The sequence below is a fragment of the Bactrocera latifrons genome, unplaced genomic scaffold (genome assembly GCF_001853355.1).
Source record: "Bactrocera latifrons isolate USDA-ARS-PBARC rearing strain unplaced genomic scaffold, ASM185335v1 scaffold_58, whole genome shotgun sequence".
In the NCBI taxonomy this organism is placed as follows: Eukaryota; Metazoa; Arthropoda; class Insecta; order Diptera; family Tephritidae; genus Bactrocera; species Bactrocera latifrons.
The window spans coordinates 987,259-995,840 of record NW_017537245.1 but is presented as its reverse complement, the minus strand read 5'-3'; positions in this window follow the sequence as shown (position 1 = coordinate 995,840).

The window sequence follows — 8,582 nt, the reverse complement described above, 5'->3', positions numbered from 1 at the left end:
CACTGTTGACGGGATGAAATCGATCCACGCGTTTTTTCAAATTTATTACTGAAGCTTTGGTTGATTTTATACAGCTTAGTGAGAAATACTTWCAAGGGGATACTACTAATTTCATATGCAAATTTTTTCTAAGAGTTTGCAGTGAGATTGCGACCTTTTGTGGTAAGTACTCCGTTTTTAAATACATATATATATTATAAGTTAATTCACAAATGATAAATATTTATTACAATTTGCAAAGCATTAAATATGTTGCAAATTGCATTTAAAATGAGCAAGTCGCATGAATAAAGCATATTAGCTCAAGGTCACGTGCACATCTTCAACCACTAACTACATAAAAGAACTGACATGTGCCTAGTCATAAGAAAAATCTCAGGGAGTGATGATTTATTACAAAGAAAAATAATTTTATTGATTATGCGTGGCTAGCAAAGTCAATAATTTGGCACTAAATAAAATGAACTTCACCTGATAATCACAATTACCGCCCAATAACAGTTTGATAATCGCGTTAACCAGCGAGAAACCGCGATAAGTATAGCAAAAATAAGTATGTACTTGTGAAATGAACAGTGCATAAGTGATATCGAAATACACTCAAAAAGCAAGCACCATTTGTGCTCATTTCGAACAGCGACTCAAACTCTGAGCCGAGTGAGCAAATGTTGGTMTGTGGCCAACACCCTGGAAACAGGCGAATATGATCAATGAGCGCTGGACTGGGAATTTRTAAATGGCTACAGTTATGRTTTGTTTGCTGCGTCAATGAATGAAAGTACATCTTCTACTTTTTCGACCAYGCTCGAGTATTTTCGCTGTCCATGCGTCCGCAAATATTTGGTTTGGTAATTATCGCCCGAGTTTGGCCGTAACGCACGTGGTGCTAYGATTCGCTCCGACAGCCACAGCATGCATTTCATGGATAGAAATGTTGGCGTGGCTTCACTGCTCGGCTACTATGCAAATAGGCACAGCATCTATMTACTTAAGTAATTATGTATTATGTTTGAGTACTTCTGTCGGTAGGTAACAATGTTCGGGAAATGATCTAGGAAAGTAATTGATCAGAAATTACGACAGCAGCGAGCAGCAAAAGCGCCATATAAAAGCCGTCACGCACTTTCTGAGCAACAAAACTGCATACGACACCGTTGATAAAGGGTATTGAATGCGCGCAACCAACCCGAACACGTAACGTTTAGTGAAATAATATTATATCAAACAAAGTGAACGCTTTAGAAAAGTCTGCAAAATGAAATCAGTAACGATTTGTGCGCTTCTTKTKGTWTTTTTCGCCTGCTTCGCYRGTCAAACGCGTGCTGTGCCTGTCGCAATGGTGGAAGTGCCCGTTRTGGAGGTGGCTGAKGTAGCTGAAGCGGCGCCCATTAGCCTACTGGATATTGAAAATGCRGACCAATTTGTGGTGGATGTGACGGATAAAAACGGAAAAGCACGTTCGGCGCGTGGTTTGGGTCTGCTTCTTGGCGGTGGTCACGGTTTTGGTGGTAATTTATTCGGTGGTTGGGGTGGACTCGGTGGACTTGGTGGCCTGAAGAGCTTCGGTGGTATAGGTGGATTCGGTGGACTYGGCGGTTTGAAGGGCTTAGGAGGTGGCTTTGGTGGCGGCTTTAAACCTTTCTTCGGCAAAATGTGGTAAAAGAGGCGTAGGCGAAGGCAGCAATGATTGCTGCAGAAATTGATTTGAGTGCAAACTTCTTATTTAGTATCCCAGTGAAMCCCGACTTAGTAATTGTTAAAATAATTTTTATATGTGCATATGTATAAACAATAAAATATACTGTAGTAAAGTGTTATAAAATTTCGAAAACTTCGTTTTAATTGATTTAGTGCCCACTCCCTTAAATAGTTGGATTAATTAACATTAATTTTTTTCAGGGTGGCAAGCAGGATAGAATGTTATTAACTTTCGCGCTGTTGAACCCCGCGTTGAGCCATATTTATTCAAACAAAATAAGACTGTCTTTGTTGACTGATTCTCATGCCTGCCCGCTAAAACATTGATTGCAATAATATTGCTTGTCATGTCCCACTAATTTATCATAGAATTATATTAGTGCAACAAACTGATTTCAAAAAGTGGTGACATTCAACTTCTCGGCCTTGTTTTTCGGGAATAGTTAAAAATATACGCGAGAGTTCCGTGAACTTTTGATGACAGGCCCAGGATGCTTGAAAACGTAATGTAAAAAATAARTTGTTCAGTTATGGTCAATAGAGGATCTTCACCAAATTTGGCATAGGCTATTGACCTAACCAACGGCGGCATCGGACCATGGACATGCCTTCAAATGGCGGTAATCGAAAATTTGTAAAGTGCAGTTACATATAAAGTGCCATAACTGCAAATTATGATACTAAACTTTAAGTAGGTACAAAACATAGAAATACGAAGGCGTTTAAGGTTTTTAAAAAGTGCGTGTCTGCTCGCCCCTTCGTCCTCACACACTGCAAAAATGGGCGAAATCAGATCATAGGTCCTAAAAAACTCGGTATTAAACTGCGCTAACTTACTAAATAAATACGYCATAAGCAACAAACTTTGCAGCCGAGATGATTCAAAAGGGTAGTACCAGACTCATTGCATATATTATATTTGAACAGTGGGTGTTACACCGTCTGCCTTTAGATTAATTTTGATATGTCAGCAACTAATACACAGATATCAACAAAGTTATGTTATGAAAAAGAACAAAAACCACCCCTACTTCCCATATATCACAACTTTAAGTTACTTCTGATTCTTTCACTGAACTGTTTATATGTATACAAGCACCAAAAAAGACATCTGAACAAAGTTTTGCACAAACACTGACATGTGAGGTGCATTCAAAAATTTGCTCACTTTCGGCTGATTTTGTCCTATAYTTTGTATTATAATTGCCCGGCTTTGTACCGACAATGGTTATAAACGGCTCAAKTCTTCGACATTCCAGTTGACTTTAAACGATTCGATCTCGATAAATAATATGTCTGGTAGTACTATGAGCAAAACAGAGAAGACTTTGTTCATAAATTTAAAAGTTTTGATTTATTTTTCTAAATCTATGTCGTCGCCCTCACAGTAAACCTTCTTGGCCCAAATACACTTGTGTCAACGTTTTATCGAATCTTCGAAATAGTTGTTAATTGCGATTTCCGGAATAGCCTTCAAAATTTGACGAAAAACGCATGAAGAATCATAGTGGGGCAAAAAACAAGAGTTGTTGGCCCATAATTCCGATCTCTTTCTACGAAAAGCTTCACGCAAACGATGCATAACACTCAAATAGTATTTCATATAAACTATTTGGCCGATCGAATCAAAAAACTATCAAYATAACCTTAATTTTTGAAGTACTGTGACCTATCTAAATCGACTCAACTCGACATACTGATCATTTATATATATACTTTATAGGGTCTCTGACCCTTMCTCCTGGGTGTTACAAACTTAATATACCCTGTTCAGGGTATAATGATATACGTTACTTTCGCACTAGCGAGAATAGTTAATAATATGATTTTTGGAATTTTTTATAGTGTATAAATAGGTTTTATTACATCTGGTTATTATATTTCTTTAATTATGTCTTTTTCGTAGTCCAACTGGGCAGCGGCACCTTCCCAATTAAGGGACCGAACATTCCAGGTGCATGCCCTCAAGGTACCATCTTCTATAAGAATGTACAGTTGCTGGCGTATGCCGATGATATTGATATGAATCGACGTTGCGAGTTTTAGAGAGAAAAGTTCTGCGAAAGATTTATGGTCCTTTGCGCGTTGGCCACGGCGAATATCGCATTTCGATGGAACAATGAGCTGTACGAGATATATGACGACATTTGACATTGGCTAGATCAAGTTGTCTGAATGGACGAAAACACACAAACCGTTAACGCCAAGTTTTACGTGGAAGTCCTCATGAGACTCAATCAAAGGGTCTATCGGGTCCGACTAGACATCGCAGGCAATTGGAAGTTGCACCACGACAACGACCTTATTTCTTTCCTTTCTTGTGAACTATCTAACCAAGGCCGGCATCGCAACGCTTCCGCAGCCACCCTACAGCCYAGATATTGACATGTTTTGAGACGACAGAGAAAATCCAAACAGSATGCACCTCGGCTCTCAAGGAAATTGCATTCTYCGCCTTCCGTGACGTCTTCAATGCTTGGAAATCGCGTTGGCAGAAGGAGCCGGACAAACCCTGAATATACTCGAACTAATCCTTAATTTTTTGAGATGTCGATCTGAAGTTTTGTGCATGTCCTTTTCCTCACCAAGAAATTACTCAATTCTCGGAGTCAAATTAAACGATCGGAATCAAATTCTGTATGGAAACTTTTTAACAAACAAGATATCTTTACAAAACTTGGCACGGATTATTACCTGAAGCTTTACTACAATATTTGAAAATTTTTTTTTAGAACGGACCACTATATYAAATAGTTTTTGACTGGCACTCACCTGGGAGTGGTTCCAACAGATTACGACTACTGATCTTAAAACAAGAACCCCCAAAATAGCAAACAAACATTTGTTTGGAGGTGMGCCAAAGTGAGAAGTCGAACCCCTGCGGTTGTCCGTAAAGTTTGGAATCCGAAGTGAGGGATGGGGAAGACCGGCGGGAGTCTGCAGCGGCCATATAAAGGCAAGCACATTTAGTGTTGGATTTGTGGTATGAGAGGCATTTCATCGCAGGATTTTATCATTCACCCCGGTCGATGAATGTTAGTCAAGTCGCATCAAATTCTTCTACATACCRACGATGTGACGAAAGATGCTTCTTTGAGTTCATTCGCCGAACCAATRTGTATAATGATTAACGAGGACAAATCGAAATATATCCTGCTTTCAAATAATAACTAACACTACAAATCGCCCATTATTTGCACTAGGCACTAGGAGTCTTCGATAAAAAGATATTGCGGAAAATTTATAGTTCTTTGAACATTGGTGATGGCGAATAACGTAGACGATGGAACGATGGACTGTACGAGTTATGCGACAACATTAGAATAGTTTATTCGTTGAAAAGACAACGACTCAGCTGGCTAAGTCATGTCGTCCGATTAGACGGGAGTGCTCTAGCTTTGAAAGTGTTAGATGTCTTCGAAAAGTAATACTAGTTCTGTGCCAAAAATTCACCAAAAAAATTTCCTTAACCCATTCTTTTAACACATGAAAATCGCCAGGCTTATAAAAATACATAAGCATACACAGCCCTTTATTCACAGATCATGTTTAGTCGTGTCAAACTTTCATATTCGATAATAATACTGCGCCCTGATAACCGATTATTTTTTACATGAAATTGAAGCACGTGATCAAGACAGCGCCACTTCGCACACATCGCTCCAATCGATGGATTTATTGATTCACGTCACGGCCGTCGATTGGGGACATGTTAAGTCTAAAGAATATGCGGACAATTCCGCTCCGATTCATACCGTGAAGAAAATTCTTACGCGTATCATGTCAATTACCTGTCTCTTATACACATCTAGATGTGTATAAATTATATGATGATGGGTAAAAGATGTTAATGTGTTAGCTAGTGAAGTGAAGGGTAGAGGTAAGAAATTATAATTGCACACAATGCAATCAGTTTCAGGTAGGACTGGGTAAATAGAACAAACTTTAATTCGCTATATCACAGTTTTTATTTACTTGAGCTTAAGATTGCATCAAAAGCTGTAATAACTGACAAATACTTAACAAAAATTTCGGATGAACTACATATTTATTATTTCTCGTAAATATTTAAGAGGAGAGCACAATGACTCATTTACTATCTTTGTACAGAAAACTATTTTTTAGATTTTATTTAATCACACTTTTTGTATCACATTCATTTTTTTATTTCCACAAAGTTTTTTGTTTTAACCAAAGTATCCGCCACCACCTCCATAAAATCCACCACCTCCATAAAATCCACCACCACGTACTCGGTTCACCACACGAGTGCGCGTAACGACACGGGTGCGTTGGAASCCGCCACCATAACCACCGCCAAAACCACCGCCGAAGCCACCGCCGAAACCACCGCCATAAAATGGTGGTGGAGGTGGAAATCCAAAGCCGAATTGTCGCGCCTTACGTTCSCCAGTATTTTCGTGACCTTGCGGTTCTACGGTCTCCGTCAACAGCTGCTCTGCTGGCTGGGCCTCACCGGACAGCATAGGTTCTTCTACTGACAGCGTGGTCACATTAACCTGTGTTTGTTCCGTGGCAGCGACATTCTCCAATGGCTCCTCTGTGAAGGCGCTGACAGTCGATAATAAAACCGCGCTTAAAAGCAAAATACAAAAATTTTCCAATTGCATTTTTTACGAYTTATGCGTCCAATATTCCGATCAAACTAAGGCTCACGCGTTTGCTGCTATTTTATTTATACCTCGAGTGGCTTAAAATTTAACTGAATAACGCATGGTCATGATTTTGAACTCAAGATCATTTTCTTAGAGTTCAATTACTCTGCTTTTGCCATTGAATATTCAATTGGGTGATTTTTGTACTTAAAGCTGTTTTTGTTGTTTTTTAATACTCCAATAGTACTTTGTAGTACGATTTCGATATCATTAAATGTGATTTGTCTTAGCCAAACAAAAGGTACGGAAATTAGCTTCAATAATTGTTAAGTACAGTGGGTCAAACCGTATATGCTGATAAAATGTTTTGATAAGTATAGAAGCGAAACAAAACTGTCTTTTGGTTCACCTGTCCATGTACTAATATTATCAAAAAATAGTWAGAATTTGTTCAGAATTTTAAAATTCTTAATTTACAATCTACGTCGCTAATCTTCAAAATACATATATAAGTATTGTTCGCACGAATAACGCATAACTCTCAAATGGTTTTCATTTTTGAGAGTTTGGCTGGTCGGAAGCAATTTGGATTGCATCAAAACAAAGTGTGTTATATCCAGTTTAAAAGAAGAGTTTCATATAAAAATATTGATCATAAGTTCTAGCCACGCTTTACGCCCTTAATATTTGAAAACATATTATTTTTGACCCCACTTTTCACAAAATACTTCCAAAACCTTAAAGGCTTCCTTGCTTACTAGTTCTTCCCATTCATAATTTACGAAACTACTTTATACATTATAATATATTTGCTCCACAGTACCTTAAATGTTGAAATTAAGCTTGCTTCCGAACAATTGGCTTGTTGCCACTTGAGATTTTTGTTTACAACTACAACAAAAGCGACGTCATTTATGAATTATTGAAATACCTGTTTATGCGCTTTGTCTAAACCTCTCGTAAGCAAAGAGAGTTAAATCAAAACACATAGAGATAACGCTTGGGGCTGTGTACTTACATACATACACCTATACATATATCTGTCTCTTATACACATCTCTGTGTACTTACATACATACACCTATACATACTAGCATAGGTGGACATAAATGCATACATCTCTGATTTACCTTTTCTAGAAACAAGTAAATTATTTTGAAATTTTTTTTTTTTTTTTTTTTTTTTTTTTTTTTTTTTTGAATATACAATATTCAGATATGTGAACTTTTAAAAATGCCACTTAATAAAATAACATGGACAATAAATAACTTTAGTTACTTCGCCTTAACGCTAAAATACATATATATAATATACTTTTAGAGGTGTATTTCTTATAGCATAAAAATTTGGCCGTATACAAAATACCAAATAGATATCTCCAAAATGGGGGACTATTTATCGCATATCTAGACAGGGAGCCGGATAATATATACATATATATCGTTCTGGGTATTTCAAGCTTATAAATATAATTGCAATAAAGGATGAAAACTTTTTTATTTCCTATGATCTTCGCACTTCTGAGATSCCTTACTCATTAAAAGTAATTAACGCAAATCAGAAATATCAATAAGATATCATACGTAGATACATAAATATTCACATAAGAAAATATATATGTTGATATTTGTTATTTGCGATATTATGGATATCACTTAGCTTTCATTGGTATACTTGCACACACATTGGCACTTATCTTCCTAAGTAAATACATTAGGGTGTGTAAAAAAAAAGATCATAAAATTTTTGGTTAAGATACGTAATACTCATCGCTAAACGTCAACTCATATCATACGTATATATTTATATATATACTACGGTGATCAAATTGAAAAATATTTTAATTTTTACTTCGCGGGTTTGTCGAATCGGTAATTTTTTTTTTTTTCTGTAATTTGCTAGAACTCATACTGTTAGTGCCTTCATTGCAAATTTCAAACGCGTCGTTTTGTGAAGCTCTAAAAGTGAATTCTTCCATTTTTACTATGTCTGAATTTATTGAACAAAGGAGTGTGATAATTCACCATCTCATACTGCATTGGTTAATCATTTTCACCTAATATCGTGCTGCAACCACCGCAATTTCCTGATTTACCTTCGTGCAATTTCTGGCTATTCAGCAAATTCACATGATCACTCCGAGGACATCGTTTTGACTCAATTGAGTAATATGATGGCTGGAAAATTCGTTGGCATAAATGTATTGCAGTTGGAGGGAATTACTTTGAAGGAAATTGACAAAATGCACCTTTCAACTTGATCACATAT